General features: G+C 37.1%; 1 pseudogene; it reads right to left on the reverse strand.

Annotated features, from left to right (window-relative positions):
• Positions 1-484: 484 nt before the first annotated feature.
• LOC122127441 overlaps positions 485-25,331 on the reverse strand; it is a 70,462-nt pseudogene continuing 45,615 nt past the window's right edge.

The following is a 25,331-nucleotide window of genomic DNA, read 5'->3' on the forward strand; positions in this document are numbered from 1 at the left end:
TTTTCCCCTGCTTATGTGGTGCTGAGAAATCGAACCCAGGGCCTCATGTATGCAAGGCAAGCACTCTACCACTGAGCCACCTTGCGAGCCCTTAAAAGTTTCTTTAAAAAAATACCGAGCTGAATTTTGTCTGGAATTATATTCCATGTACTGAGCAATTAAGGCGAATCTTTTCAGGACATTGAGTCTTCTAACCATTAAGTACGTTATTCATCATTTATTTAGTCCTTATTTTTTGTATAACATTTGAAAGGTTCTATAAAATCCATTTGGAGGGTCTTTACTCAAAGCAGAATGGCATAATGTAAGCATCTCAGGATTTAGAGCAGTGAGTATGAAAGCCATGAACAGTTTATCTTGTCTTTGAAGAAATTTTTAATGCATAGAGCATAAATAAGAAAGAACATTTTAGGTGATAGAGTAAATAATGGAGGCCAGGAGGTGGCCTAGCACCACCATAGGAAGACGAAAGCTTGGGTGCACCCTAAGGGAGAACTGTCCTGTCCTGTTCTGTCCTGTTGAGATACTTGTCATGCATCAGGTGCCTGAACAGGGAGGGCTGGCACTACTAATACAGCACCATGAATACAGTCAGCTTGGCGCCATCCATGGCTCGCAGCAGAAACCAGATGAAGTGGAGCAGGGATTGGACAGAGGGTGGCCCGTGTTTGTAGGATGATACTTCTATGCATACATGATGAAGACCACAGACCTGCTTTTGTTTTTCCAATAGAGAAACTGCAGCACTGCCTGGGGCACGAGCATGTCCACTTGCCTGGGAAGCTTTGGGCCATGGAGTCCTCCACCAGTATGTTGTCAGAGCCAACACTGTCTGTGGAGTATAGAAAGTAGTATCAAGGTTCCCAGTAGTTCTCGCTTTCCACAGAGTCAATGCCCAAAGCAAATGGAACCAGGGGTGGCCCTGTTTCCAGGAACCCCAACTGAAACACTTCAAGGCTCTGGATCAGTGGGGTCCATCAAACTGAACATCCTAGCCAGACACTATATCCACCTCTGCCTTCTTTGGGGACTCCAACACCAACATGGACAGTGCTGCTGTGCTCTTTTGCTGGCCAGGAGGGAAGAACAGGAGTGTGCTCCCGAGCACATGAACTCCTGAACCCCAGAGGGCTTACTTTGGGTCATGTACCTGAAGAAGAGGGTCCGGTACTTCTGGCGTGCCCTTCACGCAGTTTACCTTGCATGTGATTGTTGTCTTCATTCTGGGAGCCTTCCTGCTCCACCATCACTGCTGCCAATGTGGCCCAAATACTATAACCTTTAGAAAGACTAGGTCAAAGCCTGAAAATATCAATACCAAGAATTGGTTGCATTAAAGAGGAGGGTATGGAAAGGGTAGACAAATGAAGGGAGGAAGGGACAGAATGTAAATGAGCTCATTGGATGAGAGTGAGGGAACAGAAGATGCTGTATGAAAGGAAATGTATTTATCTGCCTCATGAAATTGAAATCCCTCTACACAACCTCTTTATAATAATTATAAACTAAATTACTTTTTTAAAAAGGAATTCATTGCATATACCACAAAACTAAGAAAAGTAAAGGAAGGGATGTGTCAGGGGGGGTTGAATGTTGTAAGGATGGCATGGATCAATATGCACTGTCTTCATAAACTGCTTTGTTACATGGCACTTCTTTTGTACAACTGCTTAAAGATAATTGACAAATAAAAATAATAAATGAATAGATGTAAGGTAAGGTGAGTACAGGAGAAAGAAATGGTTGATATATACTTCTGATATGGAACAGAGCTTCCCTTTAGGTTGGAATCCTGTAGAAGAACTCTACTGTTTTTATAATATTTCAGAATAAGATGAGATTCATAAAGCATGATTCATTATAATTTGTCAAAAATAATTTAAATAGTTGTTAATTACCCAACAAAATTAAATTCCTATAGTATCTTTGTGAATAAATTTAATTTATGATCATGTTTTGACAGAAAAATCTATGAAAATATTTTATTTACTTATTTTTTGGTCAGTCATGGGTCTTGAACCCTGGACTTGGGCACTACAAATCAGCTCTTCAGCTCAAGGCAAGCACTCTACCACTTGAGCCACAAAGCCATTTCTGGTTTTCTGGTGCCCCGGCGGCGGTGGTCGCCGCCGCGACCCTGCCGCCGCAGCAGCAACTGCTGGCAGGCGCTCAGATGTGTCTGCTTGGCTTCCCCCTCTCTTGACTAACTCTCTGTCCTGTGATGGAACACTTGGTGTGATTCTCTGGCTTGGGACTGTTCACTGGAACTCTGAAACTGTTTTCTATGCAAGAGCTTGTTCAGATTCCAGCTTCTCCTCTGCCATCTTCCCGGAACTCTAGTCCTCCTTCTTAAACTTAAGGCCTGGGCATTAACCATGAGCTTCTTTTGCTAAGGGCTAATATTGTACCAGTTAAGCCACACCTCCACTACCAGCTATTTTTGATAGTTAATTGGAGAGCAGTCTCCCATAGTTTCGCTGGGAGAGTTTAGCTGGGTACAGTATTCTTGGTTGATAGTTGTTTTTCTTTAGGGCATGGCATACATCATTCCAGGCTCTTCTTGGTTTAATTGTCGCTGCTGAGAAATCTGAAGTTTTTCTAATTGTTTTCCCTTCATAGGTGATTGATCTATTCTCCTTGACAGCTTTAAGGATCTTTTCCTTGGTCTGAGTTGATCCCGTGTGGATTATAATGTGACGGTGGGATGTCCTATTCTGATCTGGTCTATTTGGAGTACTGAAAGCTTTTTGTATATGAATAGGCCTAACTTTTTCCATGTTTGTGAAGTTCTCTGCTAGGATCCTGTTAAACAAATTTCCTAGACCATTAACTTCTGTTTCTAGGTGCTCCTCTACACCCATAATTCTCAGATTAGGACTTCTGAAGGTGCCTTTCAAATATTTAATAGATCTATCATATTTCTTGGATTTTTCTTGTATAATTGTGTTCTTTCTCCATAATATCTAGGCTGTCTTCAACCCCCGAGATTCGGTTTCCTGCATGATCTAACCTACTGTCAAGACTTTCTACTTTGTTTTTTTATTTCTTTTCCTCCTAATTGGTCAGCTTTGATGGCTTCAAATTCTTTTTGGAGCCTTGTTTTAGATCTTTTATGAACTTCTTTACTTCCTTAATTTGATGTTCAGTGTTTATTCTCAAATAACTCAGTTGGTTGATTATGGTATTTTGCACTCCCATTCCTTCTGTTGGGCTCCATTCAGCATTCGGTTGTGGTCTCCCTGAATTCTATCAGCTGTCTCCTTATGGTTTCTATAAATTTCTCTATTGTTTTTTTTCTATTGTCATCCCTCTCTCGCAATTCATGTATTTCCCTTTGATTAGTTCCCTATCGTTCTCTCAATTCCTGTAATTCTCTTTGACTGTTCTCCCCCTGCTCAAGCAATTCTTCTCTTTCTTTTTGTTAATTTTCAGACTGCTTAACAATTCCTGTATTTCTCTTTGACTCTTCTCAACTTGCTCACCCAATTCGTGTATTAATCTTTGCACAGCTTCCACAAAATCACCAGACTCCTGTATTAATCTTTGGTTTGCCTCCTCTCCTTCCATATCACATTCACACTGAGTCCTTTGCAGGTTTTCAATCTTTTCATTCACCATGTTTACCAAAAGTGTTTGTACAGCTTTCTGGGAACTCTCCTCTGGATTATTCATTAACTGATCTGTCACCTGATTATCAAGAGTGGGAGTTGAGATACACGAACTTGCCATTTGTCTTGTGTTTTTCCAGCTTGCTCTCCCAATTTGGTATGAAAGTAACACTAATTTTGTGCTAGAACACTATTTTAAGGTCAGCATTAACTGGAGTCCTGTAGTCGCACGGTCAGAATGGCTGCAGGTACAATCTTGTTGAACAGATACAATCTATTCAACATCAACAACTATGGATTAATGGGCTAAAAACAGCAAAGAAGGATTTGGCAAGCCAGAAATTATTATGTTTAGGGATAAATGTAGGGAAAATAGGATTAGTGGGATCCAGAGAGTTTACAGGAGAGTGAATTTAACCAAGGATAATCTCAGAGAGGGAAATGGATTGGACGGATGATAGGAGAGAGATAAAAGAAAAAAAACAATAAAAAATGTAAACACAATAATTTAAATTTAAAAAGTTAAACACTTAAAAATTATGTAAGTATAAAGAAATGATATTTAGAGAAGAAAAGGATAGAGTGGGAGAAGAGGAGGGATAGAAAGGAAACATGATAAACCAAAAAATAAAAATCCTTAAAATTATTTGTTTTTCCCCTTCCCCTCCACAAATTATGCCTACATCAAATACAGTGAAAGCAGTGGTTATACTGTGTGGGAGGGATATACAAAGCAACCAAGAAATAATCTTATAAATGTATTAGAGACAATCGCATGAAAGAAAAAACAAACATTTGAATACATATCTTAGGGTTCATTTCCCTAACATCACCTTATCTGACATTTTTTGCTTGACTCAGACATATATTAGATATTTCAAATAAGGGAAACCATGGGACCTGTGTTTCTTTGGGCCTGGCTTACTTCACTTAATATAATTTTTTCCAAGCCTTTCCATTTCCTAACAAATGGATCAATGTCATTCTTTCTGATGGAGGCAAAGAATTCCATTGTGTATATATACCACATTTTCTTGAATCATTCATCTACTGAGGGGCATTTGGGTTGGTTCCATATCTTAGCTATAGTAAATAGTGCTGCAATAAACATATTCGTGTTGGGAGCTTTAGTGTGGTCTTGTTTGTAAACATTTGGGTAAATGGCTAAAAGTGGGACTGCTGGGTCATAGGGGAGCTCTATGTGGAGTCTTTTGAGGAACCCCCATACTATACAGGTAGAACCATTGAAACAATGAGATGTACAAGCCATTATGCCGAAAAATGAACTTTACATCTTTCGTTTAGAGGGGGAGTGGAGGGGTGGGGAGGGGGGGAGGATTGGATGGGGGCTCGAGGGGAGGATGGAAAAGGATGGGAAGGGGAAACAAAGGAGGAAGCTGCAATGTTTGATAAGAAATATACTCATTATCTTGCCTATGTAATTGTAACCCTTCTGTACAGTATTTTCACAATAAAAATAAAATAAAATAAAAAAGGAAAAAAAAGAAAAACAAACTTTACAATTTAGGCAAAGGGGAGTGGGGGGCATGTAGTTGTGGAGATGGGAGGGAAGGGATGGTAGGCGAAAACAAAGAAGGAGATAATAATGCTTGATAAGAAATGTACTCATTACCTTGCTCATATAACTTTAACCCCTCTATACAGTATTTTTACAATAAAACAAATAATAAAATTAAAAAAGTAATTAAAAATCCTTAAAAGTAGTTAATTGAGGGCTGAGAAGGTGGCTCAGTGGTAGAGTGCATGCCTTGCATGCATGAGGCCCTGGGTTCGATTCCTCAGCACCACATAAGCAAAGAGAAAAAAGCCGGAAGTGGTACTGTGTCTCAAATGGTAGAGCCCTAGCCTTGAGCTGAAGAGCTGAGGGACAGTGCCCAGGCCCAGAGTTCAGGCCCCATGACCAGACCAAAAAAAAAAACCAAAACAAAAGTAGTTAATTGAAAATTATATAGGTTATAAAGAAATAATACTATATTGAAGCAGTTAAGCCTAAGATGCAGTGAATTGAGTAATAAATTTCTGGATTAAGTAGGTACACAATGGAAGATAAGGTGTAATAATCGACAAGGGGTATACATCTGGGGATGAGCTGAACAGCAATTAAGCAACGCAAAAATGAAAGAAAGAGATAAAAAATAAGGAAAAGAATAAAATTAAGGACGAAAAGATTAAAAAATTTGAATAAAGAAGTACACACACTTACATATACACCTAAAATAAAAATTATGAGAAAAAAGAAAAGATTAATAGAAAAAAATTTAAATTTTTTTAAAAGTTACAAGAAAGAGTTCTTTGTGTAAGTTATATTCAATAGGTAGGTCTCATTAGGTAGATGATGAATAGAACCCCACGTGCTATTCAGGCAAGAAAAAAAATTTATGAAACTGCTGCCCCCGTCATGCATCCTGGAAAAACAAGGCTGCAAAGGAAATGGTTTATGACCCACCCCTGGGCCAGAACTTATCTAGGTCAGGGACAGGAATAGGTATAGCCACACTGGATCTGAGTGTGACCTCCGGGACTGGGACCCACCTAAGGTCTGATAGGAGGCATGTGACCAGAGGTGGCCTAGGATATAAGCTAGCAGGAGGGGAAGGTGACAGCTTCCAGGTCTGCCAGTTACATAGGTAACAGATACTGGGTGGAAACTTAGCCAAGAGGAAGGGAGGTGTCCCTGTTCAGACCTTACATGCCAGCATTTTGATAATTATGAAAATGGGTAAAAATTATCTCTGGCTATTTCCTGCTTGCAAGGGACGTTGACAGTAGGGGTAAAAGACTGAAAGGTATTCCTCTGAGAGAAGACAGCAGGTAACAGCTGTCACTTGGTGGGCATGAGTTCGTAGGTGAAGTCTGGAGAAGTCTCATGCATTGATGGGCTAAAAAAATACTAAAGAGCAAATAAATGGCAAGTGGAAGGGCTTGGGGCTGAAAACGTTGGTAGAAATGTCCCTAGCTACTTCTGACATCTGGCGACTAGGTAGAGGAGAAGTCAGGTAACACTGGCAAGAATATAAATTTCTATCCAGTTGAAAGGTAGACAGGTACAGACATTAGACAGGCAGGCTTCTTACTTCTATTGACCTCCTGGCTCTGGTTAAAGGGCAGGTACAAAGTGGCTGATGTGACATCATTTCCTCTTACTCTTTTCTGTGGTCCCTTGTTCCCCAGACTGGCTGAGTCTAGATGCTTGTTGCTATGATGGTTTGTCCCAGGTGGTATTCAAGGAGGTTTGAACTCAAGGCCTGGACACTGTCCCTGAGCACTTCTGCTCAAGGCTATTGCTTTACCACATTGAGTTACAGTACCACTTCCAGTGTTTGGTTTGTTAGAAATAAGCGTCTTGATCCTTGTTTCTAGACTGGCTCTATGCAAGTTACTTGGGAGATGGAGTGTTAGGGATTTTTCAGCCTGGGATGGCTTTGAACTGCAATCTTTGCCACTGAAGCCCTTTATTATTTTCAATTAAAGCAACAAGGAGATCAAGTAGAACAAGTAGAGTTTACCTGGTTTTTATCAAGAATTGACCAACAAATATTCTGAAAAGACAAAACTCATTAAATGTGATGAGAATTTTAGCACAGATATAGTATTGATTTCTTTATGGTACCCCTACCAGTGCTTAAGTTAACCAAAGTTACAGAAAAAGTCTTAGCTTTTACAAATCAAAAGCAAAATTTCACCAGCTAATCAGCTGCATGTGATGGAGCCAAGGAAGACTCCAGTCTACTTTTACCATGGTGGAGGTAGGATGGTATACACAGGAGTGAGGGCTGTCTTCCAGGTTGGAAGAGATGGACTGGATCTGGACTGCATATAGACTGGCTAGCACTGAACTACGAAATCAAACTGAACAAACTTCAGGAATCTCAGAAGATTTAAGCCAAATAACTTGGTTGCAATGCCAGATAACAAGTTTACACAGACACAGACATAGACACATAGGAATATACACACAGAATCAAGTTGAGGTCAGGGCAAAATCGAGTTGGTGCAAAATAGCAGCTGAGCTCCCAAGATGCCAAGATGGTGCATCTGCTACACGGTCAATACTAGAGAGAGCTAAAGATATTTTTTGGGGTCAGGTCATGGGGCCTGAACTCTGGGTCTGGGTGCTGTCCCTCAGCGCTTCAGCTCATGGCTAGCGCTCTACAACTTGGGCGACAGCACCACTTCTGGCTTTTTTCTTTTTTCTATGTGGTGCTAAGGAATTGAACCCAGGGCCTCATGCATGCAAGGCAAGCACTCTACCAGTATGCCACCTTCCCAACCCGAGAGCTAAAGATTTTGAATGTGAGGGTGCATTGCTTCCAGAACACATGGATCTTCAGGTTCCACCCATAGTACAAAGGAAGAGGAGGGGTCCTGCAGGGGAGGAAGCCTTGCAGGAGAGGCCACAGGAATGGTCTCACACGGGAGGCCCCAAAGGAGGGATTACCTTGCAGGAGAGGTAGCAATAGAGGGGGTGCCTCATGGCGGAGGCTGCCAAACAGAAGGGTCTTGCTGGGGGGACCACAAATGGAGGGTGCACCTTGTTTGGGAGGCTGCAAAAGAGGGAATGGCCTCACAGGAGAGGCCACAAATCGGGGTATACCTAACTGGGGAGGACGCAAATACTGTGACTCATGGGGGAGGCTGCAAAAGTGGGTGTAGTAGTAAGCTTGGTGGAAAGTTAAGAGTCAGATGAGAATAAACCCTTAACCCGCCATGTGGCCAAGATGGCGAACTCAAGATTGTGAATTTTTGAAAAACCACAAAGACAACCTAAACAAATGGAAACTCTGACAATTTTCAAACGTAGAATGGCTAGCCTTTGAGAGGGAAGTTCGAGGGGGTGTCCTGGGACCCAGCCTATATTGCATTTTTCAGGGCACAAGCAAAAATGTTGTAGAAAAGAGAAAGGGAGAAATAAGGAAAGTTAGACATGATTGGCAGAGAGAGAGCAAAGAGAGGCTGAAAGTAAACAGACTTCTGACCATTTACTATTGCAGTGGCAAAAAAAAACTGTCTATATCTGAGAACGGCATAAAAATTAGGCTCTCTGGCTTTCCAGAGAGCACAGGAAGCATTTCAAAGGGGTTTCACAGCTCAGCTTGATTCGCAGCACCCCATTAAATGTATAGGAGAATCAGTCTGGTGATTGAAGGAGAGCTGACCAGGCAGAAGTGGCGTCCCAACTTCCCCCCCGAACCCTGTAGAGATAAATGGCCAAGTCCCTGACCAAATGTCCTTGATTTCAGAGGTGACTGGCCTTTCAGCTAAAAGCCATAAGAGCTCTCTGGCAAGGTGCCACATCTGGACAGAGATTGACCAACAGAAAACTGTAGAGAGTACTTTCAGTCACGAGAGTAGAGAAGTGGTATGGGTGTGGATGTGAAGGTCAGCAAGGTATTGGTGAAAAGTCTCGCATGATATCTCTAGGAAGTCTGGTTCACAGAAAAGGGGTAGTTAGGAAATTCTAACATTCACAACTCAAAATCCCCATCCGAGTCACAGAACAATATGTAAGGCATATTAAATAGGTAGGTTTCCTTAGGCAGCCAATGAAGAGAACACCACGTGCTATTCAGGCAGGAAAAGAAATTTATTTACTGAACTTCTGCCCCTGCCATGTATAATTGAGAAGCATAGCTGAAACTGAAAGGGGGGATGGCCACCGCTGGGTGAGAATTTATCTAAGCCAGGATCTGGAACAGGTGTGGCAACACTGGATCCGGATGTGACCTCAGGGTCTGGGACCCTCCTTAGGTCAGATGGGAGGCATGTGACTAGACGTGGCCCAGGATGTGACCTAGCATGAGGGGAAGGTGACTGCTTCCAGGTCTACTAGTTACTTAGGTAACAGATGCTGGGCAGAAACTTAGCCAAGAGGGAGAGAGGTGTCCCTGTTCAGACCTTAAATATTCATTTTTTTTCTTGGGGGGTGGATGGGAAGATCCTGTTTCTCCCCTGTGTTCATAAGCAGTTATTGGGTGGAGTCTCTGGTTTGCTTTTGGTGTTTTTTTTTTTTTTAATTGTGAAAATATCGTACAGAGGAGTTACAATTACATGGGCAACGTAATGAGTACATTTCTATCAAGCATTGTTGCCTCCTCCTTTGTTTCCCCTTCCTATCCCTTCCCATCTCATTTCTCCCCCACACCCTCCCCCCAATCGGGCCAAAGTTGTAAAGTTTTTTTTCCACATAACGACTTGTACATCTCATTGTTGCAATGGGTCCAACTGTATCCCTATTTAAATGGTTTGTTTTTGCCCTTCCCCTCCACAAATTATACCAATATCAAACATAGTGAAAGCAGTGGTTATACCATGGGGGAGGGACCTACAAATCAACAAAGAAATCATTTTAAAAATGTGCTACAATCTCAAGAAAGAAAAAAAAAACATTTAAATCCTTACCTTGGAGTCCATTTAGCCTAATATCAACTATTGTGACTGTTTATGCTTAGCTCAGACATATACTAGACTCTACATATATATTTGAAGGTATTTGATGTATGATAAACCATCAACATAAAATATACAGTGATTTTGATAAAAAAATAAAAATGACTCAGAAAAAATTATAAATGCAAAAACACTCTTCACAGAATCAAACTCTCAGACATATTTCATAACTTTGAAAAGGATAAAGTGGCTGAAGTTAGTATAAATTCAGAAGTATGACAATTCTCAAAGACATAAAAAGATATTCATATATTTCATTATATAACCCAAAGCAGAAAGCAAATGTTGTTGTGATGATTTTTTATAACACAGTCTCGCAGGTGCTGGGAAGGTGGATTAGTAGTAGAGTGCTTGCCTTGCATGCTTGAGGCCCTAGGTTTCATTTCTCAGCACTACATAAGCAGAAAAAGATGGAAGTGGTGTTGTGGCTCAAGTGTTAGCACTAGACTTGACCTAAGGGACAGCACCTAGGACCCAGAGTTCAAGACCCATTACCACAATATCAAATACAAGAAACTAAACACTCTCTCACTTTTGTGGCCTCAACTCTGTAATACTGCTGCATCAGCATAGGGCTAAGATTTTAGCTGTGGACACATATCAACACTCTAGATTCAGAGTCTACTTGAGAAAATTTTTAATCAATATTTTGTTCTTAATTTTGCTCATTGTAAATTCATAAGCAACTATAAAAAATGGTTTGGCCTTCCCAGTAACATTCTCAAAGTACTTCCTAATGATGATTTACAAAATGTTGTATTATATTACCACAAGTAAAACAATGCTACAAATAAAGAATACCAATAATTAAACATTAATGATTAATAAAATTAAAACCAAAACAATTACCAGTGTTTTCAGAATTCAATGTGTACTACATATTAAATTTTACATTTGTTTTTTGTCGCTCATGGGGCTTGAACTCTGGGCTTGGGCGCTGTCCTTCAATTCTTCAGCTCAAGGTGAGCGCTCTTCCGCTTGAGCCACAGTGCCACTTCTGGTTTTCGCTTTGAACCGTGATCCTCAGATCTCAGCCTCCTGAGTAGCTAGGATTATAAGCATGAGGCATCAGCACCTGGCTTTTTATTTTACTATTTTCTCATATCCCTGTACTTTTAAAACTGGCTAATATTATGATGTTCAACAGGACTTTTATTGGCTCTGAGTAGTCTTTAAAGATTCCAACTAAGATTACTATTTATGGCTCATCTCTTTATTTGTATATGGCTTATATCATTATTTGTTCGTTGCTAACATATAAAGTAATGAAGCTCTAAAGTTTTAACCGAAACTGTGTAGTTAACAAAGTCTTAACTCTTCATTCTGCTTCTTTACACAGACCTTGCAACTTCTCAGTAAAGTTTCTACAAACTCTGAAATGTACTTACTTATAGTATATTTCTGGTACCATATGTCTTAATAACTTTATAGAAAAGTTTTATGACCTTCCAAATAGTTACCGGTGTGACCAACCAGCACAAGGCTTTCAGAGTAATTTTAAAAGTAGAAGAAAATTTACTTCATGGTTGCCTGTTTTATCATCTCTTACTTATAAAGCATTTTGGAGTGATTATATGTAAATTTATTTTGGTTTTGGATTCTTAAAAGACAGTAAGTGATGATACTTAAAGTTTTAGTCCTTTTAAAAAGGAAACTGGAGCTGTGGGACAGAAGAAATTTGGCTCTCTTTGGACCTCACTTTATAAGCCCTGCTCTGTGCATGATAGCCCAATGTCACCAACACAGCCTGTGTTGAAGACAAAATGTGACAAAAAACAATTACCATGGGCAATAATTGCTATGCTATTATTTCTTGGACAATATGAATATTGAATTGAGAGTGCAAGAGAACGGAGAGATTTTACCTACCTTTTTGTATCGGTGAAAGAATTTTGGAAACTTTGACTCGTTTCCTTCCTCACTATGTCTTTGGGCCATGAACTTAGTGCCTTTAGTTACAATTTTTCCCAACAGTAAAATGATAATTACATTACCATTATAGCAAATTTTATCTTAAGAATTAAGATACATAACACTTGTGAAATACTTATCATAAACTTCTATGAATGAGCTTTGAGTTTAGACAGCAGTTTTTTAAAATACTAAATAGAATGCGATATGTATTACAGAAACCATTACATGTAGTGAGCAACCAGAAATAATGTTATCTATTGACTATGCTCTGCTTCCAAGGAAGCGAGCTGGGTAAGTTCTCATGCTGTAAAACAAACAGGTTATCTTATGTTTTGATAGTGTAAAAATATCAGGGGCAGAATAATGAATGAATGTTGTAGACTTAGGTGAAGTCCATATGAAAATGTGCAAAACTTGATAAAGTGAAAATGTATCCGAGCAGTATGTTGTGTTTTACATCATTTAAGTTACATTGCAAAGATAGGAAATGCCTCGAAGCATGAATTCTCTTTTTGACACCCTATCATAGGTCCTTAGAAGGATGAACGAACTCTTCCCTTATTCTTGTAGAGGCATCATCAGAAGAGAGGAACTGTACTTTTTGTTTGCTTCCATTTATTCTTCATTTAGAAATTTGAAGTACATAAGACTGAAAGAAACCAAGGAAAATTAGACACACAGGCTTAGGAAGAGCAATCAACGTAAAATAAATAAAATACATTTAGTCTTGTAAAAGGTCTAACTAAATTGAGTTATATAGTCTCAAGCATAGACAGAAAATGATTTAAACAATACGTTATTGAAAATTGAAAAATGTTAGATTTGCTTAATTTTTTCCTTTCTAATACATTGAATTAATTATTGATTTTCTATAGAGATTAAAGATGAGAATAATAACAAGAACCTTGATTAAAAATGGACAAAAGTTCTGAATAGACACGCTTTCCAAAAAGCCCTGAAAATCTCCAGTGGGTTTACAAAGTTGTATTTAATACCACTTCTATGCTGGCTTAATGCTTTGTGAACAGAAGTCTTTAGAGAAATGCAATTCAAAATTATTATGATACTACTTTACAACTATTATAACTCATCAAAAAATCAAAGGAAACAGATGTGGTGGTAAAGGCTTGTAATTCCAAGCATTTAAGAGGTTGGAGTAAGAGGATTTGAGACTAAGGCCAGTCTGGGGTACTGCACATAGTAAAAACCTGTCCTTTAAAAAAAACTCAAGGTGATAATGTTGGTGAGAATATGGAGAAAAGGAAATTTTCTACACTCTTGGTCAAAATGCCGGTTAGTATTCTCATTGTAGAAAGTAGTACACAGTTTTCTAAAGAAATGCAAAGTTGAAATGTCATCTGACCCACCAATCATGTGATTATTTCTCTCTGGGTAACTCAGAAATATATCTGTAGTTCATTGTTATTCACATTATTCATAACAATGGCCAAGAAATAGCTTGAAGTTTAGTTTTCAACTACAGACTAACAAAGTAACTGTGGTACATGCACAATTGTATTTTTCTGTTTCATCCTTAAAATAGCAAGAAAGTTCTCCCATTAGCCACAACTTACTATGATCAGAAAGATGTATTCTAAATGAAGAAAAATATTGTCTTCTGATCTTTGTAATACCACACACACACACACACACACACACACACACACCAACCTCAAACTTTAAGAGAATTTTTTCTAAAAGTAAAGCAAACTGGAATTACTAGGCAATTTATGTCACAATGTAGAAAATAGTAGATATGCAGGATACCAAGAATAGAGTTGTAATGTACAACATGATGTTAAAGGGGACAAGTCTGTCCTTACATAAGAATGAAGTTAAATTAGTAGGAGATGTTCTTCCTAGTAGGAGTGGCTCTTTTAGTTGTTCTTCCTTCAGTAATGGATGAAATGAACGTAATTCTTTAAATATACCTGCCTGTGTACAGAAATAATAACAAACAATCAACAATAATAAATGCTCAACATAGAACAAAATGTCAAATTAAAATACATGAGATTTTCCTTGATATAACCTAATTATTACAAATAAGGGAAACCATGGGACCTATGTTTCTTTAAGTCTGGCTTGCTTCAATTGATATGATTTTTTCCAAGATCTTCCATTTCATTACAAATGAGATGGTGTCATTCTTTCTAGTATGTGTGTGTGTGACATTTTCTTGATCCATTCATCTACTACTAGGGGCAACTGGGTTGATTCCATATCTTAGCTATGGGAAATATACTGTGATAAACATAATTGTGCTGGTAGCTTTAGTGTGGCCTTGTTTGTGGTCACTAGGGCAAATGTCCAGAAGTGGGATTACTGGGTAATAGGAAAGCATTATTGTGTACATCAAGGATAATCTTGGTAGATGAGCAGAATAGCTCAATAGCTATGTACATATAACCGTGTAAGGTGATTCCAAGTGAAATGAACTCCAAGACATGTTTTTTGTTGTTGTTGTTTTTAATGTACTACGTGGTTTCTTTTTATCTTTTGTGTTTTCCCCACCTATGGTTTTCCCCCTGTAGTCACTGTACTTGATTTTTATACCTTGATTACTGTAAATATGTTGATCTGAACTATGGAAGGGAAAGGAAAAAGACAAAATGGTGAGACAAAGGACAAAGGGGAGCCTATGCAATAGTGACCCTCACAACCAATATGTTGGAAATAATCTTGGGGTGCTGGGAGGGAAGAGGGAGAAAATAGGGGAAGGAGTAACAAGTTAGAAAAGAAATCAATTCACTACCTTACTTATGTAACTATAAGCCCTCTGTACATTACCTTGACAATAAAATTTAAATAAAAGATAAAATAAAATACATGAGATCAGCAATACAGGATATAGGAATATGGGAATGGGGAAAATAGTGCACTATACGAGAAAACTAGAATAGCTGTGGAAAGCAGTAATTTTACTTTAACATAGGTATTAGTAAACTAGCGTACAGATTTTCTGCCTCCTGTCAGTCACTAAAAAGGGAAAACAAATTGCACAATCAGTAAACCAATAGAGATAAAATAGAAAATTAAACAATTATGGTGAAGAAATGATTTGGACCAAAAATAACAAATTACACAATTTGGAAACAAATAACAAGCTCGTAAGTTTAAAACATATTACCCATAATTCTATTAAATGATTTTTACATCACAATTAGTTAGAATTATAATTCAAATCACAGATTAATAGAATATCATTTAAATAATAGGTACTTATTACTGATTTCTTAATACTGAACGTTTAATATAAAATTTTAATTTTAGCAGCAATTGAAAAGAGAAAGTGAAACTAATTTTAATAATGTATTTCATTAATTGTAAAATTAAGAATCATTAGAACTTAAACAAATACTATATCATTATTTCAATAATTAATCATCATTTCATTTCTGTGAATTAATGCAATAATTCAAAGTGTATTATACACTTAACACTAATCTTAACATCAAAGAATAAATTATTGCTCACGACTCTTGGTACTAGGTGGAAGGGTTCAGCACTGTGGTAAAATTCACACCACACATCCTCCTGGCAGTTTGTGAGGGTATAACTCCTCTCGTCTAGCTTAAATTGTGGAAATTTGATTACTACATGCATGTTAAATTCCTGTCTAGGTGACCTCCATATAATTATATACAATTATATATAGGAGGAGTATTTCAGATGATAATTAAAAGTCATATTCATTCATTAAAATTTTATAATTTTGTGCCAAATAAATATTTATGGAAAGGCTGAATTTTTGAGTAGATGATGGTGCATGTGTGCCTGATTATACATACTGAGGTTTATTTTATCTTCTGACATTGTTTCTATGGTTTGATTAAATTTTCCATAAAAGGTTAAGTGTATTATATTGGATATATGACAGTAAACTGAATGTTTATTTCATTAATCCTTTAGCACTTGTCTAATCCCAAATACATATTATCCATATGTTTGCAGTAATGAAAATAACAACAGATATAAGCAAAATAAATCTGTCTAATCCCAAGTATAAATTATCCGTGTTTTTAAAGTAATGAAAGTAAGAAAAGATATAAGCAAGATAGATCAAGTCTGTAGACAGGTATTTCCCCCTTTATTTTGATAGTTGGTTCTCTGTTACACTACAGAATATTCGTGGGAAAATGTACTCCAGGCTGACCACAACTGAAGAATATTATAGTTTGATCTATCATAAGAGAAGGAAGGAAGGGGATCATTCCTTCTAAAAGTCAGTTCTCAGGAATGTGATCTGTTTTAGGGTGGTGACTTGGAAATGAACATTTTTCACAGTTGACCTTGAAAAGCCATCTTGATAGACCATTTTTGTAAGTGGTTACAGAGGATTATTCATGGCTTTGCAAGGATGCCAGATTGCCTCATTTTGAAACAACTAAAGAAGGAATTTAGTCAGATATTGTTTGTATCTTTAGGGGAAAATCCCATTGACGCTAGGCCAGGGGATCACTGGGGCCCAGAGAAGCTACTACCTTGAATAGTAATGCTAGACCTCTAAAAAACAAAACAAAACAAACAAACAAAAAAACTCCAGAAAGCACAGCCAGTCAGGGCTGCTCTCACATCCTACATGAAGACAGGCAGAAAACAGAAGCTGAGAGTCATTTAGCTGATAACTATTATATTTTTTATGAGTCAGACTGAAATGAAACTCTAAAGAGAGGGTCAGAATGACTAATCAGAGAGATTAAAATTGGTCAAAGTTTGGAAAGTAGAATTACATGTAGAACAAATAAATCATAGAAAGCCCGTGCATGTAAGAATAAGACAGCAGACCAAGCTCCAGAAATTTTCCAGACATTTTCTTAGAGGACAGGTTAATGAATTATCATGGTAATCTTTGAATTCTTAAATATTTGGTCACATGTGGGAGAAGACCAATTGCTGAAGACAAAGAAAATGTTATTACTCTGTTAGGAGGTCCAATATCACATTAGGAAAAAATGACTTGTAATAAAAAGAGACAAATAATTCTTCTAGTTGAGGGTTTCATTTGTTTGATGTAACAGCTGTTCATTTAGGTACTAGCAGTTACCATACAATTGGTCTAGACTCACAGCTGAGATGATATTGACTGCAGTATGCGCACATGAAAGAAAAGAGAAAATTTACAAATGTGTGATGAAATGAGCTGAGTGTGAAGTGCTCTAATAGTGATATCTGAGCTTTAGACCCAGATGAGGAGGTGGATTTTCTACCTTTATAAAAAAAACAAAAACAATTTTTAGCCTGGTGCCAGTGGCTCACAGCTGTAATCCAAGCTACTCAGGAAGCTGAGATCTGAGGACTGCTGTTCAAATCCAGCCTGGGCAGGAAAGTCCATGAGACTATTATCTCCATTTAACAACCAGAAAACCAGAAGTGCCACTATGGCTCAAGTGGTAGAACACTCACCATGAGTTGAAGAGCTCAGGGACAGAGCCTAATCCCAGACTTCAAGCACCTTGACCAACAACAACAAAAACAAAATCCTTCTTTTCGTGGACTGCCTACATTTTTTCCTAACATTCAACAAAGAAGCCATTTTATCACCCATTCATTTAAGTCCTATCCTAGCTACTGCAAATAGAATGATTTGGTATCTTATGTCAAGAGATTCATATTTGTGGAAACAAATACCAGCAGTGGTGACCTTTTTTTCCAGTCTTTGAACTTGGGACCTGAGCCCTGAACATGCTTATGCTATAGCTTTAGTGTGAGCGTGTTTATTATTTATTGGATTACTGCCCATGGGGGGAATTACTGGGGCATAAGGGACATCTATGCTTAGTCTTTTGACGAATCTCCATAATGCATTCCAGAGTGGTTGAACAAGTTTAATTTCCAACCAACAGCATAATAAAGGTCCCTATTGGCTACATCTACGCCAGTAATTGCTATTGTTAGTTTTCTTGATAATGGCCATTCTATCTGGGGTGAGATACAATCTGTCTTGTTTACTTGAAGATTTGTAGGCACCTTCTAGCTACCAGAAATGAATGAATCCATGAAACCTAAATTTCTATGAGTTTGCCTTCCTTTCTCTTAATATAATTTTCCCAAGCCTTTCATTTTCCTCAAGACTGGTGAAAAATAATCCTTTCTGATGGGTGAATTCCACTGAATTCCATTGTGTGTGTGTGTGTGTGTGTGTGTGTGTGTGTGTGTGTGAAAGATGACTATAGGCCCATGAGTTCATTTCTGAGCCTTCTGTTTCATCTGTAATTTTGCAATTCCATATTGAATTTGGATTGCTTTCTCTACTGAATTGAAGAATATTGTTGAGATTTTCATGGATATTGCTTTGTCAATTGTTTGGGGGCAGTATTGCAGTTTTCACAATGTTAATTCTTTCATCTAGGAGCATTGAAAGACTTTCCATTTCCTTGAATCTCCTCCAATTTCCCTTCTTAGATTTTTAAAGTTTTAACAGCAGAGGTCATTCACATTTTTAGTTTAATTAATTCCTAGTATTGTTGATGTTATTTTGTTTTGTTTAATATGATATGATTTTGAGCTAATACATATGAGGTTGTTTCTTGGATTTCAGCATGGATCTTCCCATTGTTTGCAACACAGGAAACCTACTGATTCTTGTGGGTTTTATACCCTGCTATATTGCTGAAGATTGGTATCACCTTTACTAACTTGAGAGAGAAAGTTATACGGTCCTTTAAATACAGGATCATTTCATCTATAAAAAGGGATAGATTTACTTCTTCCCTATGTGGGTCCCCTTTATGTTTTTCTCTTGTCTTTTGCTCTTGCTAGAAAGTCCACTACTATATTGAAGAGTAGTAGAGAGTATGACATCCTTGGCTCATTCCTAATTTTAATGATTTCATGCTTCCACCGTTAGGTACATGCTAAATATCTCTTTGTCATATACACACTCTTTATTATATTGAGGAAATTTCCATGCATTCCTAGCTTCTCAGACCTTTTAATCATAAAGGGATATTGGAATTTGCTAAAAGCTATTTCTTCATCTATATTGATGATCATGTGTTTCTTGTCCCTGCTTCTGCTGATGGTTTGTATTATTTTTATTGACAAGTATATTGAATCCAATTGTATACTAGGATCAATCCTGCTTCATCATAGCATATTTTTTATTAGTTGTTAAAATTGGTTGGTAAGAATTTTATTTAGAAATTCTGCATCAATGCTTATCAAAGAGTTGGGGTTATAGTTCTCTTTCTTTGAGGAGTCACTATATGATTTGGGGAATAGATTTTTTTTTGAATTTTTTAAATTATGCAAATATCATATAGAGCAGTTACAATTACATGGGCAAGATAATGAGTACATTTCTTATCAAGCATTGTTGCTTCCTCCTTTGTTTCCCCTTCCTACCCTTTGGGGAATAGTTTAATTCTAGCTTCAAAGAATGTGTTTGATAATTCCCTTTCCCTTTCTATTCCATTGAAGAGTTTGATCTGAGTATTGTAAGTTCTTTGCAGGCCTTAATTTCATGGTAAATCCATTGAGTCCCATATTTTTCTGGTATGGGAATTGTTTATTGACATTTCATTTTCATTACTTCTTATGCATTACTTCTTTGTTCACTTTGAGTATAGGAAATCATCAATTTCTCCAGGATACTCCAGGTGATTCGCATAAGGTTTTCAAAGTGCTTTCTTTGAAGATTCTAAGTTGTCCTTATTTCTGTTGTGATGTCTCATTTTTTGTCTCCAATTTTATATATTTGGGTGAGTTCTTTTATTGTTTTTTGTTTTTTTTAATTATGAAGTTGATTTACAGAGGTGGGTTACAGTTACATAAGTAATGACTACATTTTTTTTTGAACTGTGTTACACCTTTCTCATTTTCTCCTGCTTTCTCCAATCTTGACATCCCACTCCCCCAATTTTGTAAAATTCATTTCTAACATAGTGTCTACTGTATATTACTGTTGCTTTGGTTAATCTTTGCCGCACCATTTCTGTGATTTCTCTTCCCTTCCCAAAATCAGATTAATTTATGTATAAGACAAAAGGTACAGAAATCAAAAATGGTGACTACAGGGAATAAACCAAAGGGGAGAAAGTAAATAAAAATAACTAATAACAGCTCACTATAAATCATCTTGTAATCATTTCTTGGAGCTCATTTCGATAAGCATCATTTTATATGGTGATATGCATATAGCTATTGAGCTATTGTGATCTTTTCTAAGAATATCCTAGACATATTCTAGTTTTTCCAAATGAGTGAAAACATGTAGCCTATGATTCCTTTGGTCTGGCTTGTTTGATTTATTGTGTTTACTAAGTCTTTCCATTTCCTTACAAATGGGGCAATGTCATTCTTTGTGACAGAAGCATAGAATTTTGTTTAGAATATATATGACATTTTCTTGATCCATTCATCTACTGAGGAGCATTGGGGTTGGTTCCATATCTTACCTATTGTAAATAATGCTACAATGGACATAGTGGTGATGGTAGTTTTAGTTGGCTTCTTTGTGGTCATTTGGGTAAATGCCCAGAGTGGAATTGCCGGGTCATAGGGGAGCACTTTTGAGGAATGTCTGTACTTCTTTACAGAATATTTGAATGTTTACATTTCCCCCAATAGTGTAGTAATGTTCATTTTTGGCCACATCCCCACCAGCCCAACATCTGTTATAATTAATTTTCTTCATAATGGTCATTCTAACTGGGATGAGGTGGAATCTCAATGTTGCTTTGATTTGTCTATTGGCCATTCATTTTTCTTCTTCAGAGAGGTCTCTCTTCAAATCTTTAACAAACTTACTATTAGGGTTGTTGTTTCTTTGAGGATATTTTTTGTGGTGTTAACTTTTGGTCCTCTAAGTATATTTGAGATTAGATGCCATTGCCTGTTGCATAGCAAATAAAGATCTTCTCCCAATCTGTGAGCTTTCTAATTATCTTTCCATCTATATAATTTCTCTACTTAGTCTGATTTGGTAAGAGTTTGTCAAGTCTGTTTATTCAAGGAACCAACTCTTTTGTTGATTCTATGTTTTTTTAGTCTTTAGTTATTTTCAATTTATTATTTTTATTTCTTTCTGTCCACTGCTTTGAGCTTGTCCTCTTTTCAAGGAGCTTGAGGTACATAATTGAAATATTGGTTTGAGATTTCCCTAATTGCTTGATGTAGGCACTCAGAGCTATAAATTTTTCTCTAAATACTGCATTTACCGTGTCCCAGAGGTGCTGGTATTTTGTGTGTTCATTTTTGTTAAATTCCAGAAACTTTCAGATTTCCATTCTAATCTCTTCAGTGTCCCACTGGTCATTAATCAACGTGTTGTTCAGTCTTCATGGGTTTGAGAATTATTTTTTGCTTTAGTTTTTTGATTCTAAATTTATTCTGTTGTGGTCAGACAGGATATGGGATGTCAATTTATTTTTCTTTCAATTTGGACAGAATTTCTGTGTGACATAGGATATATTCTATTTTGAAGAGTCTTCCATGAGTTGCTGTGAAGAATGTATATTCTGACACTGAATGTATATTCTTTAGTTGTCTGTTAGGAATAGGTGGTCAATGTAGTTATTTAGATCTACAGCTTCTTGGTTGAGTTTTTCCTGGTTGCCGTATCCATGGATCACAATGATGTGTTGAGATGTGATTTTATGTTAAGTAGTATTTGGTTGATGAAGTGGGGTGCTCCAGGAGTCGGGACATTGATATTTAGACTTGTTATATCCTCCTAATGGAGAATTGCCTTTACTAATATGTAATATCTCTTCCTACTAATTTTAATTTGAATTCTATTTTATCTTATGGTAGTGATTCTACTGTGGCATGTTTATGATGTCCATCTGTTTGAAAATTTTCCTTCCAGCCCTTCAGTTGGAGTACGTGTTTGTTTTGGTCAATAAAATGTGTCTCTTGTAGATACCAGATAGATGCCTCTTGTTCTTTCATTCTATCTAATCTGTCTTCTAATTGGAAAGTTAGTCCATTGATATTGAGAGTTAAGATTATGAAATATCTGATGAGTTCTGCTATGTTATACATGGTTGGGAGCTGAAAGTACAGCTCAAATGTCATCTGGACCCCTGTGTTCAAATGAAGGCATGTACAAGGAACTAGCTTACTTGAAAAACACCAGATGCCTGGGATTGCTTTGCTATGTCTACAGAGTTTGTTTTACTTTCAACCAGTTGACATTGTCTTGTTTTTACTGCACTCTGTTTTACAGAAATTTTCCTTGTTTCTCTGGACTATAGTAACCTTATGCTGCTTCTTGACTTCTAACAGTATATATTATGGAAAGTTAAAAATAAACGGTGCTGCAGTCTTGAGCTGCAGACCACCCAACCCCATCCTTTGCCTTCTGTCTTTTTTTTCTCATCCTCACCCCCTAAATCAGGAATCCCTTTGATTGCCGGCAGGCTCCATCAATACACCTGCTTTTAGGATCTGTGCCTCATCTTCTTATAATATATTTACCTTGTTCTATGGTAGGGAGTATTTTATATAACCAGTTCCTGTTCTTCTTGATCTTCTCTATGTAGGATACATTTCATGAACTACTATCCTGCTGATTTGGTCGAGATACATTTTTTCAAGTTTTCTTTGTCATGAAATATTTTTATATATCCTTTAAAGGTAAAGGAGAGTTTGGCTTGGGACCATATTCACGGTTGGCAGTTATTTGCCTTTAATATTTGTCATAAAATGCCAGCCTCTCCTTTTTACCATATCATCTAAGAAATCTGTATTTATTCTGACTGTATATCCTTTATAAATAATAATCCTTTTTCTATGACAGCTTTAAGAATACTTTCATTGATCTCTAATGATCCTCTAATAGATTATGAAGTGGTGGTGGGTTGTTCTGTTATGATATTCTCTGGTGTTCTAAAGGTTTCTCTTCTCTGAATGAGCCTATCTTTTGGATGTTTGGAATGATCTTTCCTGGAATTCTGTCATATGTTTGCCATCCATTTGGTACCCTGCTCTTCCCCTTCTTGATAACTATGTTCTGCAAATTTGATCTTCTAACTGATGCTTGAAGTTCCCGCAAGATGGTTTCTTATTTCTTGGGTTGGTTCTAATTGATTATCTCCTCATTCCCTTCATCCCTGAGATTTTCTTCTATATCATCTATTTGCTCTTCAGACTTACTGCTTTGTTTTTGATTTCTCTGTCTTCAAATTGGTCATTTTTAGGGCCTTTTTCCTTTATTAAAGCTTTGTTTGAGGTTTTGTTTGGACTATCTTTAAATCTTATCTTTGGGTGGGAGGTTTATTTTCTCTGTACCTTCAATCATATCTTTTAACTAGACATCTATTTTTTTTCTTCGACTCCCTGGCCTTCTTAGAATTCATCTTTTTGTTTGTAGTCTCCCCATGAATTTTTTTGCTAATATTTGGCTGGACTCATTTTGTTCTCAAATTTCCTGGTAGAAGTTTTGTATTGCTTCATTAATCACATTTTTGATCAGAATTTGTAATGTATTTTGAAATGTATCTTCTAGGTCCTTGATTGTCTGCTCTAATGCCTGGTTATTTTTTGTATGAATTATACTACCTTGATATCACTTTTCTTGTATTTTTCTTATTTGTCTTGTTCTTTTGGAGTATTACTTGGCTTTCATTTGGAGGACCTATGATCTTAATAGGTAACTCTCTTTGTTGATTTGCCAGGTGTTGGTTTGATCTTCTCTTGCGATTTGTTTTTCTAGAATTAGGTTTCTTTTTTAAGTTTTTTTTATTGTAAAAATATCGTACAGAGTGGTTACAATTACATGGGCAACATAATGAGTGCATTCTTATCAAGAATTTTTGCCTATTCCTCTGTTTACCCTTCCCATCTCTTCCCATCCCCCACCTGAACCAAAATTGTAAAATTCATTTTTGACATAACATCTTGTACGTCTCATTGCTGCAATGGATCCACCTGTATCGCTATATAAAGAATCATTTCCTCCCTTTCCCTCCACAAATTATACCAATATCAAATACAATGAAAAAAGGGGTTATGCCAGGGGGGGGAACATACAAAGCAACAAAGAATTACCTTATAAATGTGTTAGACACAATACTAAGAAAGAAAATAAATTGAGTCTTTAACATAGAGTTCATTTCCCCTAACATCAACTTATCTGACCTTTGCTGTTTGTCTCAGACATATACTAGTTATTGCAAATAAGGGAAACCATGGGACCTATGTTTCTTTGTGCCTGAATTACTTCACTTAATATAGTTTTTTCCAAGACTTTCCATTTCCTAAACAAATGGGGCAATTTCATTCTTTCTGATGGAGGCATAGAATTCCATTGTGTATATATACCACATTTTCTTGATACATTCATCCACTGAGGGGTATCTGGGTAGGTTCCATATCTTAATTATCATAAATAACACTGGGATTTGTTTTTGCCCTTCCCGCCCACAAATTATACCAATATCAAATACAATGAAAGCAGGGGTTATACCATGGGGAGGGATATACAAAGTAACAAAGAATTCAACTTATAAATATGTTAGAAACAATTGCATGAAAGAAAACACATTTGAATCTTTTACTTGGGGTTCATTTCACCTAACATCAACTTATCTGATCTTTTCTCCTTGTCTCAAACATATACTAGTTATTGAATATGCGGGAAACCATGGGACCTATGTTTCTTTGGGCCTGGCTTAATTCACTTAATAAAAATTTTCCCAAGTCTTTCCATTTCTGGGTTGGTTCCATATCATAGTTATGGTAAATAATGCTGCAATAAACACAATTGTGCTAATAGCTGGAGTATAGTCTTGTTTGTGACCATCGGATAAATGCCCCAAAGTGGAATTTCTGGGTCATAGGGGAGCTCTATGTGGAGTCATTAGAAGAACCCCCATATTACTTTCCAAAGTGTTTGAAAAAGTTTACACTCCCACCAACAATGCAGTAGGGTTCCCTTCTGTCCACATCCCCTCCAGCATCTATTATTATTAGAGTTCTTGATTATAGCCCTGCTAACTGGAGTGAGGTGGTACCTCAATGTCGTTTTGATTTGCATTTCTTTTATGGATAGGGAGGTTGAGCATTTCTTCATGTGTCTATTTTCCATCCTTCTTTCCTCTTCAGAGAAGTTTCTCTTTAAGTTTAGCCCACTTATTTATTGCGCAGTTGTTTCTTTGAGACTTTGTTGTTTGGGGATTTAAGTTTTTGATATCCAGGTATATATTAAATATGAGACCCTTGTCCGTTATATGGCTAGGGAAGATGTTCTCCCAATCCATGGGCTTTCTATTGATCTTTCTAGCAATGTCCTTTGCCATGCCGAAGCTCTGCCTTTTCATGCAATCCCATTTGTCCATCCTTTCTTTGCTTTTTGAGTTTCTGGGTCTCTTTTAAGAAAAGTTTGGCCTGTGCCAA

The sequence above is a fragment of the Dipodomys spectabilis genome, unplaced genomic scaffold (assembly GCF_019054845.1).
Source record: "Dipodomys spectabilis isolate Male_0828 unplaced genomic scaffold, ASM1905484v1 ptg000301l, whole genome shotgun sequence".
Classification (NCBI taxonomy): domain Eukaryota; kingdom Metazoa; phylum Chordata; class Mammalia; order Rodentia; family Heteromyidae; genus Dipodomys; species Dipodomys spectabilis.